The 18356-nt window shown below is 38.0% G+C and overlaps 1 pseudogene; it reads right to left on the bottom strand.

Annotated features, from left to right (window-relative positions):
- Nucleotides 1-1485: 1485 nt before the first annotated feature.
- LOC145113948 (cytochrome b561 and DOMON domain-containing protein At3g25290 pseudogene) lies at nt 1486-2405 on the bottom strand (annotated as a pseudogene).
- Nucleotides 2406-18356: the final 15951 nt, after the last annotated feature.

Raw genomic sequence — 18356 nt, forward strand, 5'->3', positions numbered from 1 at the left:
AAAAATATTAATTACCAGTAACTTTATTTAATAAAATGACAGTTTTGTTCTTACTTTGCATTTAATGTTCCATTAAATGTTTAGTTGGTTAAGTAATAATGAGGGGGTATTTTGGTAAAAATGTTATGTAATTTTTGAAGTTTGACTATTATTTTAGAACAAACCAAAAAGGAAAGATGGACTATAATTTTGGGACGGATAGAGTATATTTTAACTAAATCAGCCATATTTTAAGTAATAAAAAAATAACGACTTTTTGTTTTAAAGGCCAACATTTTCGGAAAGGGTCATTCCGGACCACTCAAAAGTATTTTATCTTTCTAATAAAAAAAAGTAATTTTAATCTCAAATTTTGGATTCCGAATTCTAGGAAAAATTAGAATTCTGTAATTTCAAAAATAAGTTTGAAATACTTTTCTTTTTATTATACTCAAACATAAAATTTAAGAAACATAGAAAATTAGAAATATACTCCCTCCGTCCCAAAATTATTGTACACAGACAAAAAACACACAGATTAAGAAAAACAATAATTAATTTTGTCTTTTTGAGTAAAATGTCCCTCTTGCCCTTTTCTAAAAAAAGTGGGAAACGTGCATTTATATTTATTCTAGTTTACTTTATTAAATGTTAGGGGTAATATGGTAAAAGAATATATCTACTTTTGGTAGTGGACAGTAATTTTGGGACAAACTAAAATAGTAAGGTGGACAATAATTTTGGGACGGAGGGAGTATATGATATAAAAAAGGTAAATTTCATCCCAAATTTTGGATTCCGAATTTTAGGAAAAATTAGAATTCTGTAATTTCAAAAATAAGTTTGAAATATTTTTCTTTTTATTATACTCTAACATAAAATTTAAGAAACATAGAAAATTAGAAATATATATGATATAAGACTTTTAAAAAAAATTGAATGAAAAATTGTGATATAAGATGCTAAAAATCAAAAATAATTGAATGGAAAATTGTGATATTAGACATTTCAATATAAATATCCCGGATATTATTAAAGAGTTTTTTTTTTTTTTTTAACATTAAATGTTTTTGTTTAAGTATGGAATGTCAATAACAAGTCGGAAATAACTCTAGTTTAGGACAAAAAGGTCATTTAAAAACTTTTTATTTTTGTTAAAAGCATAAATGGTTAAGTAATCAATGTCCCGCATATTTTAAGGATTTGGAAAAATAATCAGATATTTTTTTATAAATGTCATGATTTATTGGAAACATAATCTGTTATTAGATCCAAACACCCTTGCAGTTTCAACTTTCAACATCCAAATTTATCAGGAAAAATCCAAAAATTGCATTCATACAATGATACTCAACTATATTCATTATTCAATGTTGTTTATGTTCTATATGGTGATTTATGAGGATGTAATTTAAGATCTTATTTTATATAATGCATCAAGAACCAACAAGTTGAATAACAGAGATTAGTAAAGATAAATCGCTAAAACAAATAAGAATCAGATGATTATAACAGAACTAAATTGTAAAATATATTATGTAAACACGATCACATGGTGAAAACGACTGAAAAAAGAAACATGGAAATGAACATAATGTCTGTTTATATCCTAATTCAAGATCAAAAACCTAATCATAAGCATAAAGAATGCGTACGTTATGGTATTGCGAGAACCTGAGTTAGTCCTTGGGCTTGGGGATGGAGTTATGGATGTGGTCGGAGCAATGCTAGGACTGCCGACGGTGGTTGTAGCAGTACCATTACTCTGTGCATTCTCCGTCAATTGCAGTTGCAGTTTCCCCATCGCCTTCAAATTCGCCGGCTGAAATTCATGTTTCACCGGCATTCCCTCCTCAACCGAACCACCGACCTGCCAGACATGATTCACCTCCGTCATCGTCTTCGGCAACTTCACCGTTGCGAAGATCTTCATCGATTTGTCGCTGTACTCCGCACTGGACTCTGGAACTTCAAGCGAGATCTTGCCTTCAACAAGGGAGGAATACGAGCTGATGTTGTATGTCTTCACTGTCATCGAGCCGTTGGAGTCCTTGAACGCGACGAGTGCTTGAGAACCGGCCATGCCGGTTTGTGTCGGGTTAATAGCCCACGCGATCCATCCCTCTGGTTTAGCAGGAGGCGCGACGAATGCGATTGAGAGGGAGGAGTTTTTCGGGATGTGAGTCCAGTGGAGCGATGCACCGAGGGTTGGTAGATCGGTGCACTTGGTGTAGAGCTTGTTGTTGGTGAACTTCTGTGATGAACAGCTGAGAGAATGCACCGGAGAGGTTAGCAACACCAGATATGCGAAAGTTAGCACGAGAAAACAGAGCGACGAATTTCGGTTGAGAAACGCCATTGTTTCCGGTGGAGTACGGTGGAGGAACTTGGTGCGTGGGACGTTAATGCAGAACAGCAGAAGAGGACATAAATAGCTTTTTATAAGCGAACCAGTAACTTTTCTTTTTTCTGTCCAATGGGTTTTTAGCATTCTGGAAAAAACTGAACGTAAAAATATTTAATTTAAATCAGATTATTCAAAGATATACAATTATACATTGTAATTTATTTAATCGTATATATTTTTTGTGAAATCATTATGTAGTTCTGATTTTTAAGATCATAAATCATAAGGCTCGAGGGAGTCGAGCGCTAAGAACATTCGCTACGGAAGATGCACACCGCCCCATGGTGCTCGTCAAGAGGCTTGCTAGGGGAAATGAGCTACCGGCTCAAAGAGAGGAGAGAGAGAATTATCTTGGCTGTGATTGGTCATTTGACCTTTGACCGGATCCCACTTTCGTTTTGACCGAATTTAAAAAAAAAATCTCTCCTTTAAAATAAAATATCCGATATTTACCTTAAAACATTAAAATTTAAAATTTTTATCCAAGATTATAAATTAACGCTACACTCAACATTTGACACACACAAACTATTATTCTTTCTCTCCGAAAAATTTTCAATTCACTAAACAAAAATGTATTCACCTAACCAATACAAAACCCCAAGAAGAAAAAAAAAATCTTCAAACGTTTCATCATTAAACCTTTCATCTCCAAATCTTCAATCACCAAACCTTACATCGTCAAACCTTTCATCACCAACATGTTATCGACTTTCATTTGATCAACTCGTTCATTCACTCGCTAGTTACTATTATCCTACTATGGCTCCACAAATATATTCATTCAATTCGTACTCTTTTCAATTTCAATCTCAACTCATGCCATTTTACCAAAACATCCCCAAACTAATTTCCAATCCTAACCAATACCTCGTCTAAATTTCGATCTTGATCCGTTTGAGTCAGTTCAAGAAACCTGATTCTTTTCCCAACCTCAACCCCAAACTAGTTTGCAATCCCAACCACGCTGCCTACTCGATGAGTCAACCGATTCTTCCGATGAAGGACTCGTTAAAGAGTCGGTTCAAGATCCCGAAGTCGACCCAAAAGGAAAAAGTACAGAAAAAGGGAAAGCAAAATACCAATAAGGATTAAGAGCTTGAAGGATTAAGAGCTTAATTGAGAGTATGAGTAAGTTGCTTGAAGGATTAAGAGCTTAATGCATTAAGCGGGACAGAACAATTCCCACGACGTGGCGATAGGTGGTCTTCGCGCCTATTTTTTTCATGAGGTCACCACGACATGGAAAATGCTTGGCCACGACATGATGACCGACTGATGGAATTTTGATCGTTGACTTTGACCGTTAACCTTTGACTTTTTGACCAAGCTGACTTTTGGTCAACTTGAGTTTTTTAGGGGTATGGATTAAGGATTGGCCCTTATTTATTATATAAGTGACTCGTAGTGCCATTTCTTGGATTCATGAGAACTGTTGTGTTATCTGCTAGACTGTGAGGTGAGTTTTCTCACTATACTTTGAACTGCAGTATGTATCACTGTGTGTAGGATGTTGGTATGTTATACTAATATGTTGGATTGATAGATCTATTATGATTACATGTGCTTTGTTGGTTATTGTTTATCTGTTTGCATATGTCGACATATTGTGGTTGGGTTGAGGCGGTCGTGCTTTGTGTTGTAAGCCAAGATACCCGGGCGGTCCAGGTGTATTATAGGTCTTGCGAGGCGGTCCAGTCAGACTATAGGCCCAAGGGACCGGTCCAGCTACTGTAGGCCTTACGAGGTGGTCCAGTAATGTAACACCAGGTTTTAGTAATGTTTTAATTTTGAGACGTCGGGTGGAAATTTGATCAAGTGATGGTGTTGGGCTTCAAATGAATAGGGTTTAGGTCATTTTCAGATGTTGGTAATGTTGGATTAAGTAATTAAAGCCCACAATTTGTGCCTTGAAGCAAAGGGTAAAATTGGAAAAGTGACATCTCGGGTTTCTTGCATGAATTAAGGATTTTAGTTCGATATATTTTTAGTCCAAAGTAACTAGATAAGATTGTGGGGCTCTTCGATACATTTCGGTGCATATATAGAACGCCGAAAACAGAGTTGAAACGAAGAAGTTATGGTCGTTTGAAGTTTAATTGGAAGTTGGTGGTTTTGTCCTACACATGGAGTAGGAAAGTTATGCAGGGCGTAGCTGCTACGCATGGCGTAACTTGCTGAATGTGGATCGCGTTTCTAATGGGATACGCATGGCGTAACTTAGGTTACAAAGGTCGTAATCACGACATATCAAAACCTAAATTCTTCGGTTTTAAGCCATTATTTAAGGGTTCTAACTTATGGGAAACCCTCTCATGACCAGCCTCCATTACCTAAGATCACTCCTTGAGAAATCCTAGCCTCTTATTGCTTTTTTTGAGCCTTGGCATCTTTTATGAGCTTATTTCTCCATTGGAAGGTTAAATCTTGAAGAACAATGTGTTTGTAAAGTACATACAACGAGTATAGTATAGATCCAACAAGGTTGCTTCATTTCTGGACCATTGTGAGTTAAAAGCTTATATCTTGCTCATTGATTTCTTAGATCTTGTTATTGGACATTTTGTCACTCTTTGGTCATTTTAGTGCATAAAGTTTAGATCTTGAAAGTTTTTGACCTTGTTATGGATAAAGTTGGAAACTTTATCCATCTAAACATCATATTGATTCAGATCTGAATGTTGGAGACTTGGACTTAATGGATTAAGTTGGGAAAGATGCATTTTTGGTCCCTTTGAGACTTAAAGACTATATCTTGGTTGTTTAGACCATCCTAATTAGGAACAAGATCTGAGAATTTGATGGTTAACTTTCTGTATTAAGCACTTAATGGGAAAAGTTTGACAACAGCTTATTACGCGGGGCGTAATTCTGGCTACAAAGCGCGTAGCCTCATTTCCACCCATAATTTCCATATTGGGCTCTACGCTGGGCGTAGAGCTGGTACGTTGGGTGTAATCGGGCTAGATGTTGACTTTGATTGTTAACCATTGACTTTGACTAAGTTTGACTTTAGGTTATTTGGGGTATTTTAAGTTGTAGATTGAGGCTTGGTCCCTGTTTGTTGTATAGGTGACCAGTAGAGCCGATATTTGGATCAGTGGTCACTTCAGCTATTTCTAGACTTTGAGGTGAGTTTTTCCTCACTGTACTCGTGGGTCGAATGCAACAATGTCGGCCCACTAGATCTGTATGATTACTTGTACTTTATGGTTATATGTACCCTTGTATATAGGATGTTGCTATGCTGTAACGAGCTGTTAGACTGGTAGATCTGTATGATTACTTGTACTTTATATGTTTATGTTTATTTGTTGCATATGTCGACATAGTATGGGTGGGTTGAGGTGACATTGCTTTGTGGGGAAGCAAACAAACCCGGGAGAAATCCAGTCATAAGCTGAGGGCCGGTAGGGCAATCCAGACTTATGATGTGGGCGCGGGAGCAATCCAGTCATAAGTTGAGGGTCGGGAGAGCAATCCAGACTTATGTTGTGAGCTTAGGGGTAATCCAATCTGATGATTGTGGACCCAGGGGTAATCCAGTCTGATGATTGTGGACCCAACATGCATGTTTATATATGTTTAATTGTGTGGGGTATTTTGTGGGAACTCACTAAGCTTTGGCTTATAGTTTGATTTTAATGGTTTCAGGTACATCAGATAATCGGGGCAAGGCGAAGGCGTGATTGTGCACATCATACTTGGATATTTTATTGATAGATGATTTTGGGATACTCTGATTAATAATTATGGTTTTTGCAAATAGTGTTTTGTATGATTTATGGATTATTAAATGGTTTTGAAAACAAAATTTTTTACTATGATTTTTGGACGTTACGAGTAGACTGTAGGCTCAATAGAGCGGTCCAGACATCTTATAGGCCTTGCGAGGCGGTCCAAGAAGACTATAGACTCATGTGTGCATTCATTGTATGTGTATTTTTGTGTGGGGTATTTTGGGGGAACTTACTAAGCTTTGGCTTACAGTTATGAATTTAAATGTTTCAGGTACTTCAAATGATCGGGGCAAGGCGAAGGTGTGATCGTACACATCCTCATGCTGATTTATGTTCTGAGATATGATATTGATACTCTGATATTTATGGGTTTGTTTTGAAACAATGATTGATTAATTTATGGATTGTATGAAAATGTCTTTTCAAAATGAAAAACTTTTATTATGGTTTTTGGGATGTTACATCCACTAGATCAAGAACCTATCTTTTTAGCAAACCTATATTAAGCTCATCCTTTCTCGTCTCATCCTTTTTTATGGTGTTTTGTGGCTTTTGAGTGTGTTGTTCTTCAAAGACTTGGTTTTGGAGCTTGGAAACTAAAGAGATCAACCTTCATCTACTTTCTAGTGTAACACCCGTACTCCAGATGGGTTAAGCTTACTTTTATCAAGGACAAGAAAAATGAAGTTTTGGAGGAAGTTCAGCGCCACGACAGGGGCAAGGATGCCCATGACGTGGAAAATTTTGGAGGGTCATGTGTTTTATTGGACCTATATGGCGTGGCCAAGGGTTGCCACAGTATGGCAGCTATTCTGGCCCAAGCCCATGATTCTTCTAGGGATTGCTTCGTATTTAAACCTCTATAAGCCATTCCTAGGGTTCATCTCCAGCCTCCAACACCCTTATACCTCAGAGAAGCCCTAGCCTCCATTCCATTGGTGTTTGTGGCCTTTTTGGAGCATTTGTTATCTTGGAGAATAAGAGAAGAATGAGAAGAAGGTGCTCTATTATGGGATATTGCAAGGAAGCAACACCATCAGCATACCTCATAACTTATGGACCTTTGTAGTGTCAAAGGCTCTAACTTTATGGCTTTTGTGGTTAGATCTTGAATATTGTCCAATGTTCTTCATGTTTGAGCAAGTTTGGAGGGAAGGAACTTATAAAGTTGGCAACTTTATGACTCTCCTAGGTCCCAAGAGCAACATATGTCATAGATCTAGACTTTGGTTGGAAGTTCTCATCATTGCATGAGTTTTGGGCATTCTTAGCTTATTATGACCTAAAATGGATTCTTGACATGTTTGGGTATGCATGTCTATAAAGCTCCCACCTTTACGATAGATCTGGTATTATAAACCCATTTGGAGTGATTGGGTTAAGAACTTATTCAGATTAAGGACTTAATGGTTAAGACATTATGGAATTTGGCTTTACTTGGACCTAGGGTTTGAGATCTTGATCTATTTAGGTGTGTGACAACCCGATACTTTTCCAGTCAACAAAAGTCAATTCCATTAAATAAAATTTCGATTTTATTTATTTCGTTAAGTTCATAAGGGTTGGGAAAACCATTTAAATTATATAAATAAAATTTATATAAGTTTCGGAACCAAAAACACTCGAAAGATCAAGTTTCCTTCGAAAAATCAGCGAAAATCGTCCAGCCAAGTGTTTACAGCCGTAAACCCTTGGGCCGTAAACTCGTTTATTTTCGTAAACCCATTTTCGGCCGTAAACCCATTTCCGACCTTAAACCCAACCGGTATAAAAGTTTTTCCCGGAGAGATTCCTCATTTCTCATCTTTTTCACTCGAAAATCCTCTCAATTTGCTCCCAAGAACCTCCCAAGAACATTCAAATCATCAAGATCAAACCTTCACATCTTCAAGTTTTTGCTCAAGTACACCAAGAACACCAAGAACAGCCTTCAGATCTTCAAAAGCTGCAAACCGTTTACAGAAGCAAATCGTTCGCAACCGCAAACCCGTTTGCAGCGGCAAACATAGTTCACAGCTGCAAACAGTCTTGAGTCGTGAACCTTGGCTGTAGACCTTCTTTTTCCACTTCAAACAAGTCTCGGTAACATTCCTAACCTGAAAGCAAGTGTTTTCTAACACTTTAATTAATGGTTTCGCTAATTTAAATACAACTGCGTGTTTAATTATCATTAGGATACTGTTAACTCCGTGTACTTCAACTCGAGGGTCATCTTTCCGGTTTTGCTGTCGATCACGTGCACATAAATCAACGGTGAGTTCATACCCCCATATTTTCCAATCTTTTTAATGTTTGGGGGGGGGGGGGGAATACAAGTAAAACACAAGTAATCTTGTGTTTAGAAATATAATTTGGTTTATTATATTTTCTTATCGTTAACATGCATTGGAACGTAGAACCTACTAAACATGACAAACATTGCTACTACTAGACTTACGAACAATTTTACAAACACGTTGAGATACAAACTTTACAAGCACAAGTTTCTAACAAGGAAACAAACTTATGAACTATGGAACAAAGGTACTATTTTTACAAGGATACATGTTATTAACAAAAAGGGTTTCCATGATATTATTCGTGAATTCGTTGAGAGAACTAAATTGTGAGACACGACTTCTGGGAAGTCTACCCCTTAGGAACCAGAGTCTCCCGGAGGGAGAACGTGAGTTTGTGTATAGATGTATACGGGACTGACAATCTCGCACCCTGACTATTAGCTACAATTATCCTGGGGTGACAAACATCATTTAACGTTTACGACGTCTGAAGTACGTCGTAGTGTTTATCGTCCATCAGCATGGTCATAAGAGCTCACATGGAAAACAACGACTCGCTCACGTAATAATATACTTAACAAACAGTCATCAGGGTTAATAACTATGTGATTACTTAGTATATACATCAAGGTGATATGAAATTTGTAACGACGTAAATTTTCAAACAATTTTTCATTTTTCAAACATAACATATCTCATATAAATCATCTCAACTCAAGTGTATCAAATGTTATCACGGTAAAACATATCCCAGAATCTCAAATACAAAATCCTCTGTCAGTGTGTACAAATCATGACGACGCCTTCCCGCGATCCTCGCTAGTACCTGAAACACATATCACATAACACGGTAAGCATAAATGCTTAGAGAGTTCCCCAAAATACCACATACAACACATAAGCCACTCGAGGCTATAACTCGGTATGACCCTCCGGTCAATGTGTCTCAGCGGGACCCTCCAGTCCTGTAGCTCGTTGGACCCTCCAGTCCGGTCTAGCTCGTTGGACCCTCTAGTCCGGTCTAAATCGTTGCACCCTCCGGTCCGGTCTACTCGAGGACCCTCTGGCCTCGTAAGTCGTTGGACCCTCCGGTCCGGTCAATATAACACATAGCATACATATATCACAATGTACATAATCTCAAACATACACATAACACATAAGACCCTCCAGTCTGCACATAGATACCACCCTAGGTAATGTATACTGAGAAGACTCACCTCGTATGATGTCTAGTAAACTCTCGTGCTCGATATTCCCGATCTAGCCTCCGCCTATCAAAATGATAATATCTCTAATCAATACTCTCCTTATATCCTCATCTCTAAAGAATGGTTAGAAGACCATTCTACCCCTCCATAGCCTCTCTTGAATCAGTTTGACCAAACCCTAAGGTCAACTGAAGTCAACTCCAGTCAACGGTCTAACTTTGACCAGATTCGCCGAGTGCACTCAGGTGACTCGGTGAGTCCATGCGTGTCCTCTGAATCCTCCTAAGGCCTCACTCGACTCGTTGAGTTAACCTTTCACTCGACGGGTTACCACTGATCACGAATCGCGGGGTAACCCGATCCGACTCGTCGAGTCCTCTTATGGACTCGGCGAGTTTCCTCCATGGCAACACTCATTTGACCTTCTGAGGTCAGATTTGTTTCTCTAGCTTATAGATCTGGCCTTCTAGCACCCAAAAGTCACGTAAAGGTTCAATCTTTATGTCCATGCACCACACATCAAGCTCTATTTGAAGAAATAGCCCTTAAAAAGACAACCTAGACTCAAAACTCCAATGGGACTGCATAAAGTTGGATGATTGGGACTCTCTGGACCTCTCAAGGTCCAGATCTAATGTCATATGCCACAATGGGATTCCCCGTGCTCCATAATCTCAACAAAAAGGGGTAAAGAAACCCTAGATTCATGAGATCTACTATATCCACGAAAATAGGCATAGATTCCTACCTCAAACAGAAGCCTTTGATGAAATAGAAGAAGTTATGAGCCCCCTCTAAGCAGCCTAGCTTGAATCTCCCTTCCTTCCTTGCAAGAATGCACTATGGTGGTGTAATTAGCTCATTCCCTCACTCTCTATGCTCTCTGGTTCGTTAGGGTCTCTCAAGTGTGTGTGGACGCCAATAAAGGCCATAAGGTCCCTTAAATAGGGCACAGACCCAAAGATTTAGGGTTTCTGTCCACAACGTTGACTCGTCGAGTCGACTCACCGGCTCGTCGAGTCGACTCACCGGCTCGTCGAGTCTATTCATTAATCCGAGTCATCAGTCGCGATCCTACTCGACGAGTTTAGGCGTCAACTCGTCGAGTCCCTCTTCTTAACTCAAAAATAAATACTTAAATTATGATACTTGGAAATCCGGATGTTACAAAATTAACATCCGACATGCATTGGGATGTGTGACTTCTGTCTCATTTCCTGTTCCTTGTTTGGTTGTGGGCTTAGGGCAGAATCACCCAATCGACCGTCTGTTCGATCTAGATTTCTATAACTCGTATGTACTAAGTGATCACAGGAGGGTATTAACAACACATCCAGTATACAAAACAATATGTTTTTTACTACTTTTATTTTAAATAATAAAACTACTATACATTACTGGTGGTAGCCATGGTTTTCAAACAGAACAATGCTTTAACAACATAAGTATGGAAAATACTTGTACTTTTCAGTTTTGGAACAGTTAAGACAACAACTCACATTTATGGAAAATATAGGATTTTCCAGGACAAACATCAGTATTTTACAAATAATCGGTTTATCATTCAACTAATGAACATTCATTGTTAATTCTATAATTCCTTAGTTTATGCATCCGGGTTACATATGAAGAATATCCGATAGACCGTGGAATGTGTGGTTTCCGCCTCATTTCTTGTTCCTTGTTTGGTTGTGGGCTTAGGGCAGATCCACACAATCAACTATCTGTTCGATATTGGTTTATACATAGCTAGTATGAACTAAGTGATCATAGAAGGAACTGGTATTATCATACTTTTACTAAGAAAATATCGGATTTTTTTGAGGAACACTTTCAACAGATTTCAAAGGACAAATACAGTTAACTCTGTAAGTACCTAGTGAATACGTCAGGGTTATGTATATGATGATCCGACAACCAGTGGGATGTGTGGCCTCCGCCTCATTTCTTGTTCCTTGTTTAGTTGTGGGCTTGGGGCAGAACCACACAGTCGATTGTTTGTTCGATCTGGATTGTATATGACTTGTATACACTAAGTACTCGCAATATGAACTGGTACAAATCATTTTACTCAACATTCATTACATCAGAAAATATAGGGTTTTCTGGAGAAACACATCACGCTTTTTAAAGAACAAAGAACCTGTTTTCTAAACAAAACGCTTATGAACTCACTAGCTTAAATGCTGATACTCTTTCAAAACTACTTGTATTCTCAGGACACTAGTAGACAGGTACTCGTACCAGTTTTCAGAAGATGGAGCATAGTAGCTTCGAGTCTTTACTTGTTATTTACTTTTGGAGTCAGTTATGTATGATTCGAAAACAATGTAAACATTATACTATTAATACCATGGTTGTTGTTGCTTTGATTACTATTTTACAATTTTTGTGATACTGTACATGACGTCCTCCGCCCTCGAACGTTTCCACCGTTCCGGTTTGGGGGTGTGACAAGGTGTCTTAATTGTTAAAGTTGAAAACTTTATCCACTTAGACCATAGTATGGACCAAATGTGGGCTTTAGAGCTCTTGGAATCGAAAAAAACAGCTTAATCCATTAAGTTGTTGGAATCTCAGCTCCTACGGCGTGGCCATAGGTCGTCACGGCGTGACGACTGGGAATTTCTTGTCTGTTTGATCGCATGAGGGCCACGACGTGGCCAAGGGAGGCTACGACATGGCGTCTGACTAAAGTCAACATTGGTCGTTGACTTTGACTGTAAACTTTTGGCATGGGTTGACTTTTAGTCAAGTTTCTATTTTTAGAAGGTAGACTTAGGGTTTGCCTTGTGTGGATTGATAGGAGGTGTTTAGCACCCATCGTGTGGTGGTGAGAGCTATTAGTTGTGGTTAGTATGACATTGAGTTGGTTTTAGTCGGCATTGTGATTCAGGTGAGTCTCTTCACTGTACTCGTTGGTCGAAGGCACCAATACCGACCCATTGGATTGTGATTATAGGATGATAGTTTTCTTTGTGACACTTGTTGATATGTCTTTATGTGCTTGATTGTCTATGTGACTATTACTGACATGATTGTATGTTATATGTATAGAGCCAATTTGGGCTCGGAGTCATTATGGACTCGGGGTTGATACGGACATGGGGGTTGATATGGACCAGACACAACTACATGTTGTTACATGGAATCGTTATGGACTCAGGGTTGATACAGATTCGACACAGCCACATGTTGTTATATTTATATATAGGGGTGAACATTTGGACCGAACCGGACCGGACCAGCTCTTGGACCGGACAGGTTATGGAGAATATTGTGGACCGTGGACCGGACCGGGTTAAAAAGGCGTGGAACTCCTGCTGGAAGACTCGGCTGGTTTTTCCACCGAAAGTCTAGAAGATAAGGTGTAAAATGTAAATCACTAGGTGTTGGATTCCCCTATAGTGCCAGACTCTTGTTATTCATTACAGAATACTAGCTTCTATCGCTCCTTGCTCGCGGAGCAGCATACCGGAAAAAAAGGAACCTTTATCTCTCTTATCATACGCAATATCTCAATTGAAAGGGAATGTCATTCTCTCATTCAGCATGGTGCAACTTACACGTTGATGAGCACAATGCAATTCACGTCACAGGATGAGTCGTGTCCGTGTCCGTGTCCGGGTCCAGGTCAGGGTTTTCCGGTTCTTGGACCCGTTTGGACCGGTACAACTTTAATTGCATAGAGTACAAGTCGTTAGAATAAGTTTTTGGGTTTGATAGAACTCGTTAAAACGAATATGTTATTGGGTTTGATACGATACAACTTGTAAAAATGATTACCTTTTCGTTTCATGCATAACTAATCTACCTTGATGTTATAATATTATAACTTACAAAATTAATTTTCCAAATAAAAGCAACTAACATATAAATCAAGTTCACAAAGATCCCTTTTATATGATTTATCTGTCAAAGATACATAAAATTCATAATTATAGTCTAAAATAATAGTTAAAAAGTTGAAATATTTCAGCTTTGATAGCTCAACTTTGAAGGATTGTAACTCACTGAAAACTAATTGTTGGAAAAAGCCGCAGGTCAATCCGACTTAAAACGAATTAGTTATGGTTGTTTAAAAACTTTCACAGATTACAAAATTTTAAAAACATTGCTGAAAAGCTGAAAATTTTCAGCTTTGATAGCTCAACTTTGAAAGACTATAACTTATTGAATATAATACCAAAATCAACAAAATTATAGTCTAAGTTCATCTACAAACTGTAAATTAAATGTTGGAAAAAACCGCATGTCAATCCGACTTAAAACAAATGAGTTATGGTTGTTTAAAGTTTACAATTTTTTTTTAAAAAATCGGGTCCAACCGGTTCTAAACCCGGTAAAAACCGGACCGGACCGGGAAAAAAACCGGACCGGTTTTGATGGATTCCTAGAACCGAGAACCGGCCCGGGGTTCCAAAAAAACGGTCCGGTTCACCGGTCCGGTCCGGTCCACCGGTCCAAATGCTCACCCCTATTTATATATGTGTGATTTTATGTGGTATTTTGAGGAACTCACTAAGCTTTGTGCTTACGGTTTTATGTTTATGGTTCTAGGTATTTCTGATACGAAAGGGAAGGACCCGACGTGACTGCACAACATCCTCCAGAGTTTTCCACATTGGTTATTTGTGATTTATACTCTGGTGTTTAAGTAATATATTCACTTTGACCGGTTTTGGAACAACTCGTTTGTATGGTTCAATGTTTTAAAAATGAAAACTTTACTGTGAATTTTTGGGAAGTTACGAGTTAGTATCAGAGCTTTGATTTGAGGGATTCGGTCACACTCTCGGGTGTATCTGAACTCAAACTGAGGAATTGGTAATCTCTTTGAAAGAAAATAAGTTTTCTAAAAATATTTTTATAAAAAAAAGGGTTTTGATGTGTGCAATCATTCGAGCTCAAGTATGTTATTCCTAGAATACCCATACATGTTAATACGTTATATGATATGAAATGTTTTCATGCTAGGATAAGGCTAAGGATACCTTCAAGAATTTTATGATAGATTGGCCCTATTGTGATGTCTAGTAGCCTAGATGCTATGTTAGAGTTGAAATCTATATTGGTGGAAGTGATTTCTAAGTGTATGCTTTAAAACATGTATACGGTTTGGATCATATAGCCCTAGAATGACTGATTTAGCATTATTTCATGTTTCTCAGGTTGAGTCATTTATTCGACAGTCTACTTGATCCTATATTGTGTATCATTTGCATGCATAAGGCAAACGACAGTGTTAGTGGAACTTCCTAGCATGGTAGTAGCAAGTGAGTTTGGGATGTCCTTTGATTGTTTTGTGACTTGGAGTGTTACTGTACGAATGTTGTTTGCTTTGTGATTTGTGGGACCATTAATGATGTGAGTTAACAATTAAGTGAATATGTTAAGTCATATGCTGCAAAGGTTAAATAATCTCAGAGTGATTAGTTTGGCCCTATTACGCAGCTCTGGTTTGAGTCTAACCGTTGTAGGGTTTAGTCTTTCAGTCGAAGGATTATCGAAGCTTTGTTGCATGTGATTGTATTCATGAAGTGGTTAGCTGACATTAGTGAGAGTTCTTCAGTAGCTAATGGCAGGGTGAGGAACCTATGAGAGCCTAGGAAGTGTTTTAGTGGGTTTGGATGTGTTGTTTAGCGAGTACTTGGAGTACCAGTTGAGAAGGTGACTTAGAGGATTCAGGATAATTTTAAGGAAAATATGGATAGGTTTGGAATGTAGCATCGGGACCATACTACTGAAAGCACATGATCCATACTCGACTCGAGGAATGTCACGAAGAAGCTAGGAAGCCTGTAGGATGAGGATTTCTTGGGTATGTTCTGATTATTTGTGTGGTTGGTTTTCAGTATGGTGATGAGCACTCGTGGAGGAGGTTCTGGTTCGGGTTCTGGCTCTGGTACTGAGCCAATTGATGAGAGGATACGTGAGTTTGTTATCTCAGAGATCGGTCGCGGTATTTTGGATGTGACTCCTGTGATGTTTGTGTTGGATATAGTGTCTAAGTCCATAACTATATTTGGTATGTACTTGACCCGATCCGACATGGTCCATTTGGGTTGCACTTCACCCGAACAATTTATGGATAATCTTTTGAGAATAGTATAAGTTATGATTTATTAATATATTATAAGTTCTAATATATTAATATAAAATCATATTATTTAATTAGTGTTGATCTATAATTAATTTAGAATTAATTTAGAGATCAAAAGTATGACTAATTAAATATGGGCTCTTGTATTTATATAGTGTGGGCTAATGCTTATTTGGAATGGGCTAGGCTTGCATGGAAAGTCCATGGATACTCCATGGAGCTTTAACCCATGGATCTCATGGAAATGAAAAGACATGGGTATTAGGGTTTACATTGATGTAACCCTAATCCACCACACTATATAAAGGAGGCTTTGGTTCTTGAAATAACGACTAGTTGATGTGTGTAAACCAAGAGGGCCGATTTCAAGAAGTTTGTGACTATTCTCTCAAGTTTCCAAGTTTGTGGTGATTTGTGACTTCCATTTGAGGCATCCACATTATTGGTGTTAGGCTCTCAAACTCCAAGCAATCAACTACTACTACAAGGTAAGTAATTCTACTAGTTTTATTTGATTCAAGTATCCCATGCCATGCTAGTTAGGATAAGAACCTTGGAAAAAATAATTATTTGCATGTATCTTAGTCAAACATAGATCCAAGGTTTCTAGGGTTGCATGTACACCATAGGAGTGTTAGAATGCTCAAAACCCATCAGTGGTATCAGAGCCAGGTTTGTTTATTTGATACTTGATGCAAAAAAAAAAAACCTGAAAAAACGAAGTTTTGTTCAAAAGCTCGTATCAAAATTTCAAGTTTTGTATATGTACTTACGATTCTTGAAATTTTTGATATGAACACTCATAAACATATGAGTTTAGAAGATCACAAAAATTATGTGCTAATAATTGATTAGATTAATTCTTGATCTTTATGTGTTTTAATGGAGTCCATAACTAGTTCTTAAGTTATGGATAACCAAAAGTCACATTTATAAATAACCATTAAAAGAACACATAGGTTACAAAAAATGAAGAGTCTTTATTTTTAATAACCATTAACTCATAAGTTATGAGAAATGAAAAGTTTTGAAAGTTTACAAAACTTGCCCTCAAGTTTTGGAACATGTAAAGTCATATTAAAAACTTTAGTTCCAACCCCTAGAATTTTAAAAGTTAAAATTCAACCCTTATACTTTATAATATTATAAGTTTAATAATATTTATATATCTATAAGATCAAGTCGTCTTACCGCTAGTACGCCTCATTCACGAAGCCGGTCTATAAGGGGGGTATAAGGTTGTTGCCTATAAAATGGCAACTTAATGGGTGTCCACTCTCACCCACCGCTTCCTTGATCGGTGGAGGGTCGTTAGCCGAACGGGTAGGACAAGGACTTATAAATTCTCATTAAAAGTATAATGATAATACTAAAGTAACTAAACTTTATTGAATTCCCAATCTTAGTTATTTTAGGAAAATGTGAATAAGGTGCTAATCCATGAAATTACACTTTACACTTTGTTTAAGTCGTTAGTGGAGCGTGTGTGGTTAACCGGCACACTAACTTGAACTTAACAAGGTAGGTAAAGGGTGACTTAATGTTTATCATAGTATCGATGGAGCGTGTATGGTTAACCGACACATCGATTGAGGGGTAATACATTAAGGGTACCAAGTAATTTGCATGGTTACTTCATACCTTGTTTTGTGATCCTCGGCATCCCAGTTACAAAACTTGAAGGGCACACTCGAGATTGAAACATGCCATTGAAGAAAGTTCAATGAATCTCAAAGAATCTAGGAGTTTCTAAACCAATTAAAACCTAATTAAATATTTCGTTTTTCATGGTGGAAATTGGTGAATCGTCATTCACCTACCTTCAAATATCTTATAGCTTAGATTACGGCATCCCTCTTCTAAGTTATAAAATATTGTGTTGGGTCCTAGCCTTAATATCACATTTGGGTGTTTTGTTAAGGACTATCTCTATATCTAATCTAATCTATTCCCTCTTCTTTTCAGATGTCTTCCAATAACAATGCTTCTGGCTCAAACCCTACTAGCTCCTTCTCTCTCATGAATCTTTGTGGGAGAGTCATCTTTGATGGGTCCAACTTTACAGATTGGATCAGAAACATCAGGATGGTCACTCGGTATGAGAACAAAGAATATGTTCTCGACAAGGAGCTGAAGGTACCCGAGCCAACTGCTACTCCTGAAGAGCTTGCTGAATATGAGGTACATGAAAGAGATGCTACAAAAGTGGCATGCATCATGATGGCCACCATGACAGCCGAGCTCCAAAAGTCCTATGAGGACTATTATCCTTTTGAGATGCACCAGGACTTGATGGACCGCTACCATCAAAGTGCTCGTCAAGAGCGATATGAAATAATCTCCTCCATGATAACAACCCGAATGAAGGATGGTGAACCCATCACGGGCCACATGCAGAAAATGCAAAGGTATGTGGACCGTTTACAGAAGCTGAATGTGAACTTCCCTGAGGAGTTAGCAATAGACATCATTTTGCACTCCTTGCCATCGTGTTATGATCAATTCCGCATGACATATCACATGACCAAGGAAGAAGTCACCCTCAGCAAACTTCAAGGACTCTTGAAGACCGCCGAAAGTGGTCTAAAGGGTAAGTCGGTTGTTACTACTCCTACTCCTACTCCAACTACGGCCAAT

Source organism: Lactuca virosa, chromosome 5, assembly GCF_052849685.1.
Source record: "Lactuca virosa cultivar CGN04683 chromosome 5, Lactuca_virosa_CGN04683_v6, whole genome shotgun sequence".
NCBI lineage: Eukaryota > Viridiplantae > Streptophyta > Magnoliopsida > Asterales > Asteraceae > Lactuca > Lactuca virosa.